A 13,023-nucleotide genomic window follows, 5' to 3' on the forward strand; every position below is an offset into this window, starting at 1 on the left:
GTTCTCCATTTCCTTAGTATTTTAATAATAAATATTCTTATTTTTATTTCTAATATTTGCATTATGTTTTATCTCCTTTGCCGTGATTATTCTTATTAGACATTAGCCAATTTTATTAATACTTAAATAAGACAATTTTTTTCTTTGTTGTATCTCTCTGTTATTTTTCTCTCTTCTATTTCATTGATTTTTTTTCTCATATTTTATTTTTTCTACTTTGCGTTAAACTTGTTCTTTTAGTAGCTTCTTGAGGTAGAATCTTTGGCTATTGTTTGTTGTTGTTTTTTTAGTATTTTAGATTGCTTTTAACTAACAGTATTTTCATTGTTGAGATGTTTGATCAAAATCTTAAGATTATTCCTTTATATTTAATATCCCTCTTTTCTCTGGCTGCTTTAAACTCTTCACTCCATTTTTGTTTTTCAGTGGTTTTTCTATAATGTGCTGAGATAGGCTATCCCTTGTATTTTCCCAACCTGGTATTCATTTAGCTTTTTGGATCTTCGGGTTGATATGTTTCCCAAAGTTTTGAAAATTCTGGTCACTATCCATTCAAATACTTCTCTTGCCCCAATTCTCTTTCCTCTTCCTTTTGGACTCCAATTGCATTTATATATATTCCTTGATTCCTTCCCCCCTCCCCCCACATCACTCTGATGCTACATTCTCTTTATTTTAGTTCTTTTATTCTCTTTGTGTTTCAGTTTCATTATTTTTCTTAATGACCTGTTTTTTAATATACATTTTTATTGTGCAATCCATCAATAAGTTAATTTTTCATTTCAGTTACTCATTGTTTTAGGTCTGAAATTTCCATTTGGTTTTTCTTTAGAGTTTGTTTCTTTAATGAAATTCTCCATTTTTTAGCCGTTATATTTATACTTTCCACCAATTAAAAAAATTTATAATTGTCATTTCAAACTTCTTGTCTGTTAATTTCATTATCTGGATCACCTGTAGGTCTTCTTCTACTGACCATTTTTCTCTTGATTAGAGCTGCCATTCTTCATTGCATTTATTGTAATTTTGCATTTATTGTAATTACATTTATTGTAATTTTGGATGAAAACTAGATGATGTGTGTAAAAAAGAATGTCAGAAACTGAAGCAGCTAATATTTATTCCCAGAAAGATGGTGTCCTTTCTTTTCTCACAGTAAAATAGTGGATTCATCATCGCTGGCTTCAAATGCCGTGAGGATGGGTTGAGGCCTCTCCCTGGGATCTAAATAGTAAATGGTTATAAGGACTTTCTCTGGTTTCTCTCCTGCTTCCAAATCTCCGTTCTGTGGGCGTTCCATGCTCTGTTTTCCAGCCCAGGCCCACGTGCGGCTGGCTCGATAAACACCCCGTGGGGGAGAATTGGCCTTCTCTACCCGAGGGCTCAGTCAGGATCCAGTCCAGCGTGCCAGCCCTGTGGCCATTAGGAGTTAATCTGGTTTCCTCCTACTTCAGCAAAGCGCCCCATCCATTGCAGACTTGCTTCTCCGCCTGCCCGGACCCAGGAGCAGAGGCAGCCACTGCTCTCTATTCATTTATGAAAGCCTTGTCCTTCTCTAGAGCTTAGTGCATTTACATTTCTCTACATCCTTAGCTCTGTGTTGAGTTTACAAAATATGATTTTGTGGTTTATTGATGTTTTCTCATTGTTATGGTAAGAGTGACTGGAAGCCCAGATGTTTGCTGTTTTAGTGTGAAATCATCTCATTTTCAAGGTAGCAAAAAATTCCAATATTTAAAAGATGTTATGTAGGCAAAAAGAAATGCTTCTGTGGGCTAGACTTCTCGTAGCCTGTGGGCTGTAAGCCTGTAGCCCCTGATGGACCTAAAATGGTTTATTAACAAGTAATTATTGATGGGTAACTGTGACCCTGTACTATCTCACTTCCCTGAAAATAGTTGGAGGCTTCTGTTAAAATCTGCTTGTACTTAGGATACCTGTCATGTTTATGTTTTCACCTCTTTCGTGAGTGCTATGATGGGAGAAAACGTTAAGAATCTGCTTGATAAGACCATTGGTGCTCATAGTCGGTAGTCCTCCAACCACTTAAGTCCTTGGATTGTAGCAAGCCCTACCTTGAGTGCCTACAGGCTGGGATCTCTGGTGGGGAGAAGATAGGAACCGAGGCTGCTATGGTTGTGTGTGTGTGTGTGTGTGTGTGTGTGTGTGTGAAACAAATTCACTGGGTAGGTAGAACTAGTATTCCAAATCGCCAAGTCTAATCCCAAGGTTTTGGACAGAATGCAAGCTGCCCTTTCTCCAAGTCCAGTGACACATGGACCAGGAAGTCTGTCAGAAGGACCCCAAAGGAAAGAAGAGCCCCAGGGGCTGATGGGAAATGAGCCACACCCACTGTCAGTATCGCACTTCATTCCAGCAGATCTCACTTGCCGTTAACAAAATCGTACATTTTCATCTCTCTCATTGTGAAAAGTTAATCTCATTCTTCTCAAATATAACACTTAATGAGCCCTATGATGAAGCTCTCCGCAGAGCACATCATTCTGAGGCCGGGTAAGTGGTTCCTCTGTGGTTTCTGGGCCCTCACATTTGGTGAGCTATCTTTGGTTTCTTGAAAACTCGAAACCTTCAATCAATGAAGTAAATGCACAAATGTATGCGAATTTGTGATTAAACAGATAAATGCTCAGAAACAATGCAATTCTTGTAAATATTTTTATTGTACTGCGTTAAGAGAAAAAGAAGTGACATGCTTAATGAGGCACTTTGCAGAAATCCAAAGGTTAATTTAGGAGAGTAAGTAAATACCCAGAAATGCATACAGTTCTTATAAACACTTTTACATACAGGGCAAAATAGGTGACACATATTTCATATCAGTGCTGTAAAGAGTCTACATTTAATTTGGGAGCATCAAGTAGACAAGTGCTCAGAGCATGTCAGTTCATTCAGAGGCATCGCCGTTATTTAAAAAACACCAGGACATTGGGGAAACAAACGATAGGTTTTAAAAAATGTATTTTTGTTGATTTCAGAGAGAAAGAGAAAGAGAGAGAAAGATAGAAACATCTATGAGAATGATAGATGATAGATAGAAACAGTGATGAGAATCATTGATCGGCTGCTTCCTGCACACCCCCTGCTGGGCATCGAGCCCACAACCTGGTCACATGCCCTGACTGGGAATGGAACCGTGACCTCCTGGTTCATAGATTCACAGTCAACCACTGAGCCACACCGGCTGGGCCAAACCCCTGGATTTTGCATGTCAGTAAATGAGCCTGAAGGGCGGCAGGAGGTGGTCAGGACTCTCTCCTGCCTCCAGGCCCTGACGTGACTGCAGGATTAGCCAGATGTGCAGGGAAGGAGACCGCTGGCCACTGGGTGGGTGGGAGGTGGTTCATTATGGCCAAGTCTCTTTGGGCTGGGGCAGCAGGGACCCCAACCCTGGTGCAGATGTCCTCTCCTTGCTCCCACGGGCAACCACCTGGGAGAGGAAAGAGCGCATACTTTAGGCTGAGAAGTCCCAGGTTGTGGCTCGATCCCCGAGTAGGGGGTGTGCAGGAGGCAGTCAATCAATGATCCTATCCACTGAGCCAAACCGGCTAGGGCCTCTCTCATCAGTGATGTTTCTGTCTCTCTCCCTGCCTCTCTGAAATTAATAAAAAAATATTTTTAGAAGAGTGGTGTGATGGAATTCTCTTCATGTGGACTTACATCTGCAGTGGAAACACGCTTTTAGCCGTGTACCCGTTTAGAATAACTCTTTGTCGTGGGCATGCGATATTTGCCTCCCCAGCATCTATTCCCCATTTTCATCTGAGGGTCCAGCCCCGCCCCCCCCTCAGCCATGGCTTTAAGTGGCCTCATCCCTGGTCCCAGGGGTGGCGTGCACGGCTCAGGCAGCGCCTTGGATTCCTCTGCTGACAGTGATCACTTCAGGCACCACACACAGCTCGGTCGGGCGGTCGGGCTGGTCAGAGCCCCTGAGCCCAACTCCTGGATTTTTGTTGGGCACCGGGGAGGCCGCCTCACCCATTGTCGCAGAGCTTGAGCCCGGAGGGTGCGGTGTTGGAGCCAGTGTGGTCATCGTGTGGTTCCGTCAGGGAGCCTCTCTGAGGATGGAGCCCAGCCAGAGAAAGCAGACCTGAGAGATACGGAGCTAAATGTTGGTGATGCTGGAGTGCCCGGACCAGCTATGCCTGAATTCAGCCCTACTGCCAGGCTTTTCAGCTAATTTTTTTTAGATATGAACAGTTTGGGTGGGGTTTCTGTGCTTCCCGTGGGAAGGGGAGTGAGGCAGGGTGAGCTGGTGTAGAATCGGTGGGTTTGAATACTTGCAGGGGGCGCAGGGTGCAGGGGCTGCCCTAGAGGTCTGACACCTGGCCCTGCAATGATCAGGGCAGAAGAACAGGTCCCGCAGTGTAAGAGGAAGAAAGTGGCTGGGGGTGGGGTTTGGGCTGGTCGGTTGGCATATGGAAGGCTGCTCTTCGGACAGTTACTGTCCCTAGAAATCTGACTGGGGAGGGCGGTCTTCCCAGGGTCATAAGGCCCAGCTGTCCAAACCCCAGAATAAAAAGCCATGTTCCTTCAGCGGCGACACGAAAATGTCAGAGAGGCAGGGAAACGTGAGGGGCTGAGCGCCCAGGAAAAAGAGGTCAGTTTTGCCGAGCGCATGCAGTGTCTGCCACAGCATCTTAACTCCGTGGGAACGGCTTACACTCTGGCGTCAGGAGGCGGGAACTGCTCCCCCTGTGACCTGGAACCCTGTGACCTGGACAGCTCGCTTTCTCTCTCAGAGCGTCAGTTTCGCTAGCGTTCCAAAGGGGGAAAGCCGCCAGAGCTACATCGCAGGGCCGCTGTGAGAATCAGCTAAAATGTCGGAGATGTTTCTGGCACACTCCAGAGCGCCGTTCCAACGTGAGCTGGTTTCTGCGGTCTTTCCAGGCCGGCCGGCCCCGCGGTGGCTCCTGCAGATGGAGCTCTGCTGTCATTTAAGCTCAGGTCCCACCTCCGAGCTGCCTGGCGTGGGACCAGGGGAGCAGCTGGGTGACCTGTTTCCCAGGGCCTCACGCGGAGGCGCCGGGGCCTGTACACGGATGCGCAGGAGGAGCAGATGTGGCCGCGGAGCCCACGCCAGATCCAGCTGGGAGCACACGCGGCTCCGCGGGAGGACGGCGGCTCGTGCTCTGCCAAGGCTTTTAGAAAGGAATCTTTTCCCTCTTGTAAGTCAGTCCGTGCTCATTAAGGAAATGGGTTAAATATAGAAAAACACAGGGAACAAGAGAAAGGCACTCCTAGTCCCCTCACACGGTCACTGGCAACACTGTGTTTCTGCCTTTATACTGATTTATTTTGGTATTTTCCCACTCTGAAATGGCTTTTAATTCATTGATTCTTCATCAGAATTCCATTTTGCTACATAGTACATACAAAATTCAAACGTTACAGAGGGTTATGCAATGAAAATAAGTCCCCCCCTACTCCCCACCCCCAGTTCCCTTCCTGGAAGGCAGCCTTGGTTACCAGCCCCTCGTGCTTGTTTCCAAAGTGAATCGATGCACATATAAGTATATGCATGCAAATCCTTTTATTTTTATCCATGGATTCTCGCGTGGCAGGCACCCTCTCCAACAACTTGCTTTTCCACAGAGTCCTGTGTCGTGGGGAATGCTCCACGTGGGTTTGTGGGAGCTGAGCCTCATTCATCCTACCGTAATTTATTTAACCAGTCTGATGTTGAAGGGTATTTCGTTTGTTTCCGGCGTTTTGAATTTTTAACAATGCGGCAGCGAATATTCTTACACGTGTGTCATTCCGTACATGGACCAGTGTGTCCGGGGGATACTTTTCTGGAATTGGAATTGCTGGGTGGAAGGCTGCACATTTTAAATATTATGGTTTGTTGCCTCTATAAAGGTCGCGTGCATTGAAAGTGCATAGAATGAGTGTCAGTGTCTTCACACTCTCGCCAGCAGTCTGTTACTAAGCTTTGTCAACTTGGCTAACCTGATAAGTAAAAATAGTACTGTATCTTATTTTTAATGTTTAAAATCCATTTTGTTTCAGTTGCTATTGACTATTTTATCTTGTCAATATTTTCCTATTGGACTGTTGATTTTATTGAGTTGTTGAAGCTCTTTATATATTAGGGGAGCTGGCCTTCTATGATGTATGTTGCAAATTTTCCCCTCCATTTGTTGGTCTTCTTATGACTCTGTCTTTGTTTTTCATAAAGAATCTTTTTATTCTTTGTGAAGTTAGTACAATTAATTTTTTCTATCATAGTTTCTGCATCTGTGTCATATCTTGAAAAAGGCCTTTTCCCACTCCAAGACTAGTACTCCTGTGGTTTTATTTTATACATTTGAACCTTTCTTCCATCAGAAATTTATTCCGGTGTAAGGAATAAGGTCAAGATCAACTTTTTTCCCAGGGAGAAACATAGTTTATCCCAATTATCATTATCGAATACTGCATCCTTTGTTGTACTGATTTGAAATGTCATGCGGACCGTGTGCTATATTTTCACTGAAATTTGGATGTATTTCTGGAATCTGACATCTGTTTTATTGATGGCTGCTCTAAAGGAAAAACAGACCGAGGGAGGAGTGATCAGGGAAGGTCAACGTGAGGAGGTATTTCAGCTGAGGCCGGAAGGGTCTTTCATGAGGAGGGAACAGCATGTGCAAGGGCCCTGAGGCAGGAAAAGACCCGGTGATAGAGGGACTCACAGAGAGAACCCCAAGTCAGGGCGCTGGTCCTAGGAGAGGAGGCTGGAGAGATGGGGAGGGGCCTGTCAGTCCTCCTGGGTCTTGCTAACACTCCCGTGTGCACCCCAGGCTATTGGGAACCTGTGAAGGGTCTTAAGAGGGCAGTGTGATGGGCCAGCCCACAGGGACTTAAAATCGCTCATGCTGAAGAATGAAGACTCCAGGTGCCAGCTCACCAGGCAGGCCCTCGAGGGAGCAGGGGGAGAAGGTACTCTTGGGATCCCCAGGCCTCCCCTACCTCTGCCTCGTGCTGAAAGCAGCAAGACAGGCACATTGGCAACTGACTGGCTTTTCACTGGAAATGTACGGCTTTGCCTTCACGAAGGGCCAAATACCTTGAAAAATTGAATCAGTTTAATTGAAGAAATCTTTTCAGATAGTTCTGAAAATTTCAGTCCTTTCATAAGAGCCCCATTGAGCAAAGCCGTTTGAAATGGTCGGTTACTGCGGCAGCCGCCGGAGCCCCATTTTGAATAGAGTTGTGTTTTGTTGGTGGTGTTTTTATATATATATTTTTATTGATGCCAGAGAAGAAGAGGGAGGGAGGGAGAGAGAAGCATCAGTGATGAGAGAGAATCATGGATCGGCTGCCTCCTGCACGCCCTCCACTGGGGATCGAGCCCGCAACCCGGGCATGTGCCCTGACGGGGAATGGAACCCTGACCTCCTGGTTCATAGGTCAACGCTCAATCACTGAGCCGCGCCTGCTGGGCCACACTGTCTTTTAAAGTGTGTGAGCATGTGAGTGTGTGTGTGTGTGTGTGTGGCGTGCAACACTTTCCCAGACACGGGGCCAGAGCTGAAGCCCTGGCTGGAGTGATTCCTGTCCCGGGGCTTCCTGATGGGAGAAGGTGAGGATGAGGGTGAGGATGCTGGTGCCAGGAAGCTCAGGGTGGCCGCCATCACAGTCCTTCCTAGTAGAGCTGGTCCAGGCAGCCGTCAGCAATGAGCTCACAGAGCCTGAGTGAGGTCGGGTGGCCAACCATCCAGGGGCGGCTGGCGGAGCCGCTGCCCTGAGAGGGGCGGGATCCATGGCCCAGAGGACCCCTCTCAGCTCAGAGGCATTCCCAGGATGGTCAGCAGGTAACCCAGCAGGTAACCAAGGTGACCAGCAAGCCACCGGCTTGGACTTCCCCCTGCAGGCGTGGGCGGTGCTGCGCGCTGGGTTTGCCTCCAGGAACTGACAGGAGCCATTAGGCTGGGCGTGGCGCTCACAATGGGCTCTCGATGCTATCTCCAAATGCAGTTACACACGCAGTCCGAGATGCCCTGACAAGAGGGAGAAGAAAAGACATTCATCACAGGGCTCTAAGCACATTGCATTACAGACGCATGCTGCCTCCAGTGCCCTCAGAATTAACAGTTCATAAATCCTCTCATTATTTTGTGGATAACACAATTATAATTGCATTTGAAACCCACGATGATAATTTGTTAAATGTAAACATGGAGAACAGCAACAAATATGGGGACTTGGCCGTAGCAATTTCTCATTCTTTAATATTCTGGAAGCGTCGAGGCGGCGGGAGGTCCGGCTCTCTCGTGACCTCTGAGGAGCCCTGAGTGTGGGTGTTTATGTCCCTGTGATGGAGGCTGCTTGTCCATGCGAGTGTGGGTGAAGGGGTGTGTTGGTGAGCCTGCGGGTGGGTGTGTTGGGGAGAGAGCGTGTCTGTGCGGCGGGAGCATCCCCAGCCTCTGGGGACCGGGAAGGGCGCTGTCAGAGCGCTGCGAATCTAAGACATCAGGGCCTTAACTTGATTTGATGATTTGGCCCGAGTAACCCTCTCAAAATAGAAAAATCAAGGGCCCAGCGTGGAGGCAGCCTGTCTGGGCGCGGGCTGGTAATGAGGACTAACAAGGCTTGATGGAGCCCGGGAGCAATGGGCTGAGATGGCCCCGAGCTGCCTGGCACCCCGGGCCCTGCAGCCATCAGTGCGGCCCAGCCCGGCCTCATGCTGTCGCCCACGGAGATGCTCGATGATAAGGATGAGAGGGAGCAGCTTCCGGGAGGGTGTGGGTGGGGTGCTCGCTGGGACAGGGGCCCTCCCAGTCCTTTCGAAACATATTACATAAACACTTGCTCATTTTAGGAAACTTGGAGATATAGATTATCATCAAGAAAAAAAGAAACAGCTTTTCACGTGGAGATGGATCCCCACTGCACACATCTTATCGGGTGGGGCCGGGGTGTAAAGTAATACGTAAGGAGAAACACTACCATGGACAGCTCCCCAGGAATGTGTCCCATGGGGAGCAGACACACCACGGCCGTCCACACGCCCCTTCCCCACTGGGGTGGACCAGGTCGCCGTTTTGTTGGTTGAGCCCCAGGAAGAGGAGTTGGCGCGCCTGTGGGGGACAGGTGGCATGACAAGCACACATTTTGGAACGTTAGAGTCACACTCAGCATGGGAGGATGCTCGCGTTCTAGAAGGCAAATGGGGACTGGGAGGGACAGACAGCAGCAGCATCGTGTCAGATCTGCACCATTGCAGTTGTCCCACCCCCACCCCTCACCCCACATCCCCCCACCTTCCTACCCCCAGCGCGTGGGATGCGTGGAGTTGAATTCAGAGGAGGGAAGTGCATGCCTGATGCAGCCGCCTTGTGTACCTTTTCTGTCTTTGCTGTGCATGTGAATACATCCATATGATTGATTGTTTGATAAAAACAGGATCAGACTGTATATGGTCTTCCCAGCGATTACACCCTGGATATCATTCTCTATAATATCCATATCATCATTTTACATGACCTCCTGGTATGCCACTGAGGAGATAAATGCCATAATTTGTGTAATTATATAATCAATCCTTCATCGCACGGCATTTGCTTTCAAACTGTTGTTATTCTAAGAATTGCACCGATAATTTCCTTCAGGAGGAATCTTTGCTTTTCTGTCCAATTCCTTTCCCTCGAGGAAACGTTCCCAATGAGGACTCCTGTGTCAGACCTGCTTGGAGTTTAATCCTTGGTCACAGGCCACCTGCTGTGTTCACTCTTACCTCGGGCAGGGGAGGAGCTCAGAGCACTGACCAGTGGCCTACAAAGAGGCAGGGTGGGCCTCGCTGTGTGGTGAAGGGCATGAGATGATGATTCTGAACTTTTCTGTTTGTCTTAGCTGTCATCTACCTCCGTTTCCCTGTCATTTGCAAATGGCAGGAGCTAGGCTCAGGTTGTCCCCGGTTTCCTTGGAGCAATAAACACGATCCATGGAGGGCTTCACCGATTCAGAGCCCCACACGCCTCAGCTGTGGCTCTCACACTGGAGTGGGCCACGGGCTCCATGTGGCTCCTCACCAGCTCCACCCAGTCCTGGGGTCCTGGTGGCTGAGCTTTGCATCCACACAGAGCTGGCAGCCTGGTGGGTGAGTGTTATCTAGTTCACCTGTACAGTCATGAACTGTGATGTAACCGCGGACGGACTCCTATCTCCTCCTGTAAGCCTGCTCCCGCAGCCTCCGAGGTGCGCACGGTGAGCTGTGGCCAGTGTCAGCCAATCCCAGCGTTCTAGGATCCCTTTCTCCCCTTGGGTACACTTACCCTGTATTTTGGGTTCCTTTGGTAACCGCCAGGTGGAAGTACGTGCTGGTGATGTTGCTACATGATTCTTTTTAAGGGACCCAGGCTCCTTTCAGAACTAACGCAGGCCTGGGAATGGGGTGAGAGGCAGCGAGTCCCCGTAATTGTGGCTCAAATCCATCTCCGCTGCTCCCTAAGCCTGTTTCCCCTTTGGTCACGCACATCAGGTGAAGCCTTAGGGAGTCGCCCACTCAGTTCAGTCCTGGAGGCCTAATGATCTCCTGAGGTCCCTGCAGCGTTCTGTTTGTTGTCCTGGCTCCGCTGCCTGTTCCGGGGCGCGCATTTGCTCTCTCTCCGGCGGCTGAGTACATCTTCTAGACCTTTGTCCGCCTAAGTTTCAATCACTGTCACGTCAGTCAAGGAGCTCGTTATCGGGGCAGCGTTTCCTCCTGCTGCGGACGCGATTCCCCAGGATGCCGGTGCTCCCACAGCGCCAGCGTGCTTCTCCGTGCCGTCGTGACGACAGTCCCCTGAACTCTCGCGTGGGTTACTTTTGGGGTGGAAGCTGTGAACGCGTGATAACTGTGCTCTTACATTCTGATCTCCCCAGTGTTTTGGGCTCTTTCCTCTGTTATTGTCTCAAGTTCTCCCTGGCATTTCAGGTTCATATAGGTTGCTGTTGACTCTAGTTTTAGTTCTCAACCAAGCAAATAACTGAAATTCTTCCCAGTGGATTGAGTCAATGTTCTGTACCCAGAATCTCTGCTCGGTGTTGACACATTGAAAATGTGACCTGATCTAAAGTGACGCTCCCCTCTCCCTGCCCCAGGTCCACGAGATTCCCTTCCCACACAGGTTCCTCATAAAAATATTTAAATGAACATAAAGCGAAATTGGCTTTTTTTGGCTTACAGCTCCATGCGTTTTAACCCACCCAGATTCATGTAATTACCACCACAATCAAGTTGCAGTATAATTGCATCACCCCCAATCTTCCTTGTAATACCCTTTGTAGGCACACCCCTCCCCCACTCCAAAGTCCCGGAAACCGTGGTCTGTTCTCGGTCACTGTAGGTGTGTGTTTGAGAATGTCATGCACGTGGAACTATACAGTGTGGAGCTTTTGAGACCTGCTTTTTTCCATCCAGCATAGTGCATTTGAGATCCATTCCCATTGTTGGTGTGTATCAGCTTTCTTGTTTCTCCAGGTGGGCACCTCTTGCTTTTCTAGTTCTTGAGATCTTACTCCATTCTAACAACTGCCCTTTCAACAGGCGTGATAGGGCTTTTGAGTTCAAGCTCCAAGGTAATTAAACAAACCATAGCGGACTCGGAGTTTCATTTCAGTTACGCCGGCCCTGCCAGAGATAAGAGATTCATTCTTTCTGGGTAGTCATAGAAACTCCCTGGTTCTCTGACATGCTTGGAGTGGAAAGCTGAAAGCCCAGCCTTTTAATTTTTATTCTCTGAGTTTACCAGCACAGTTATAAACCTCGTCTCCTCCACAGCTTTTGTATTGCTCATGCCACTGATAATGCTTCATCGTAGCTGTCAGTCTGACCACCAAGGTTTTCATTCATTCTCTCAGTTCAGGTAGACACAGGTTGTATTGAAGAATCATTTTTTTTTCCTGCTGTCACCGGATAGTTTATTGTGGAAAGCCGTGGTGTGGGAGGGGAGGCTGGGGGGAACAGGACCAGGGCCCATCAGGGGGAATCCAGCTGGACATCAGGCATTCCTCCATCAGGTTTAGGGGAAACACTCTCAGGGGTAAAACCCCCAGAGGGAGCGCTGTGACTGCCAAGCAGGAGGGCGGGGGCGGGGGGCGGGGACCCTAGGCACTGCTGGGCTTTGATGTGGGGCTGTACCCGCACACAGGCACACCGACCACGCCCCCATGCCACCAGGTGACGTCATCGCGGCATCCCAGGACCAGGCGGTGAACTTGGGGTGCGTCATGAGCGCTCTGGCACCCTCGCTGGGTGCGGGCAGAGCCCCCCCGCCCAGGAAGACAAAGGGGGTGCACCTCCGCGCCGCTCACCTTGCACTTCTCAAAGAGCATGAAGTTGGGCTTGAGCCCGCCATCAGGCCTGATGTACATGAAGGAATTCAGGATCTCTTCACTCTGGTTGTTCTTCTGATCCTGAACTGGTTACACGGGAAGCCCAGCACGACCAGGCCCCGGGGCCCAAGGCGCTGCTGCAGCTCGTTGGCTTGGGTGTAGCCCCAGACCTTTGTCCCTCAGAGCGCCGCCACACTCTCATGAGCAGCACCTTGCCCCATGCGGAGCCCAGGCTCCGGGCTCCCCATTGGCCAGCAGGCGCACAGAGAATGCGTCCAGGGAGCTGGGGGTGCACATGGCGTGGGTATCTGAGAAGAGAAGGCAGCGCTGGGAACAGGAACGCCAAGAAATCATTTTGTCACTGAGCGTTATAAACTAGCAATGCCACATCCTTTCTTGATAACTGGATCAAGTCCGTGTGTCTTGGTCTGTTCGGGCTGCTACAACACAAATACCATAGACTAGCAGCTTGTCAGCAACAGAAATGTATTTCTTCTAGTTCTGCAGCTGGAAAGTCCAAGAATGAAGGCACCTGCAGATTCAGCACCTACTGGGGACCTGCTTTCTGGTTCATAGACTGATACCTTGTCACTGTGTCCTCTCACATGGTATAACGAGCAAGGGAACCCACTGAGCTCTCTTTTATAAAGGCACTAATCCCATTTGTGAGGGCTCCACCCTCATGACCTAATCACCTCCCCAAAG

The 13,023-nt window shown here is 49.0% G+C and overlaps 1 pseudogene; it reads right to left on the bottom strand.

The window, feature by feature from the left end:
* Nucleotides 1–12,090: 12,090 nt before the first annotated feature.
* Nucleotides 12,091–12,615, bottom strand: LOC102771667 (annotated as a pseudogene).
* Between the last annotated feature and the right edge of the window lie 408 nt (nucleotides 12,616–13,023).

This window comes from Myotis davidii, unplaced genomic scaffold (assembly GCF_000327345.1).
Source record: "Myotis davidii unplaced genomic scaffold, ASM32734v1 scaffold164, whole genome shotgun sequence".
Taxonomy (NCBI): domain Eukaryota; kingdom Metazoa; phylum Chordata; class Mammalia; order Chiroptera; family Vespertilionidae; genus Myotis; species Myotis davidii.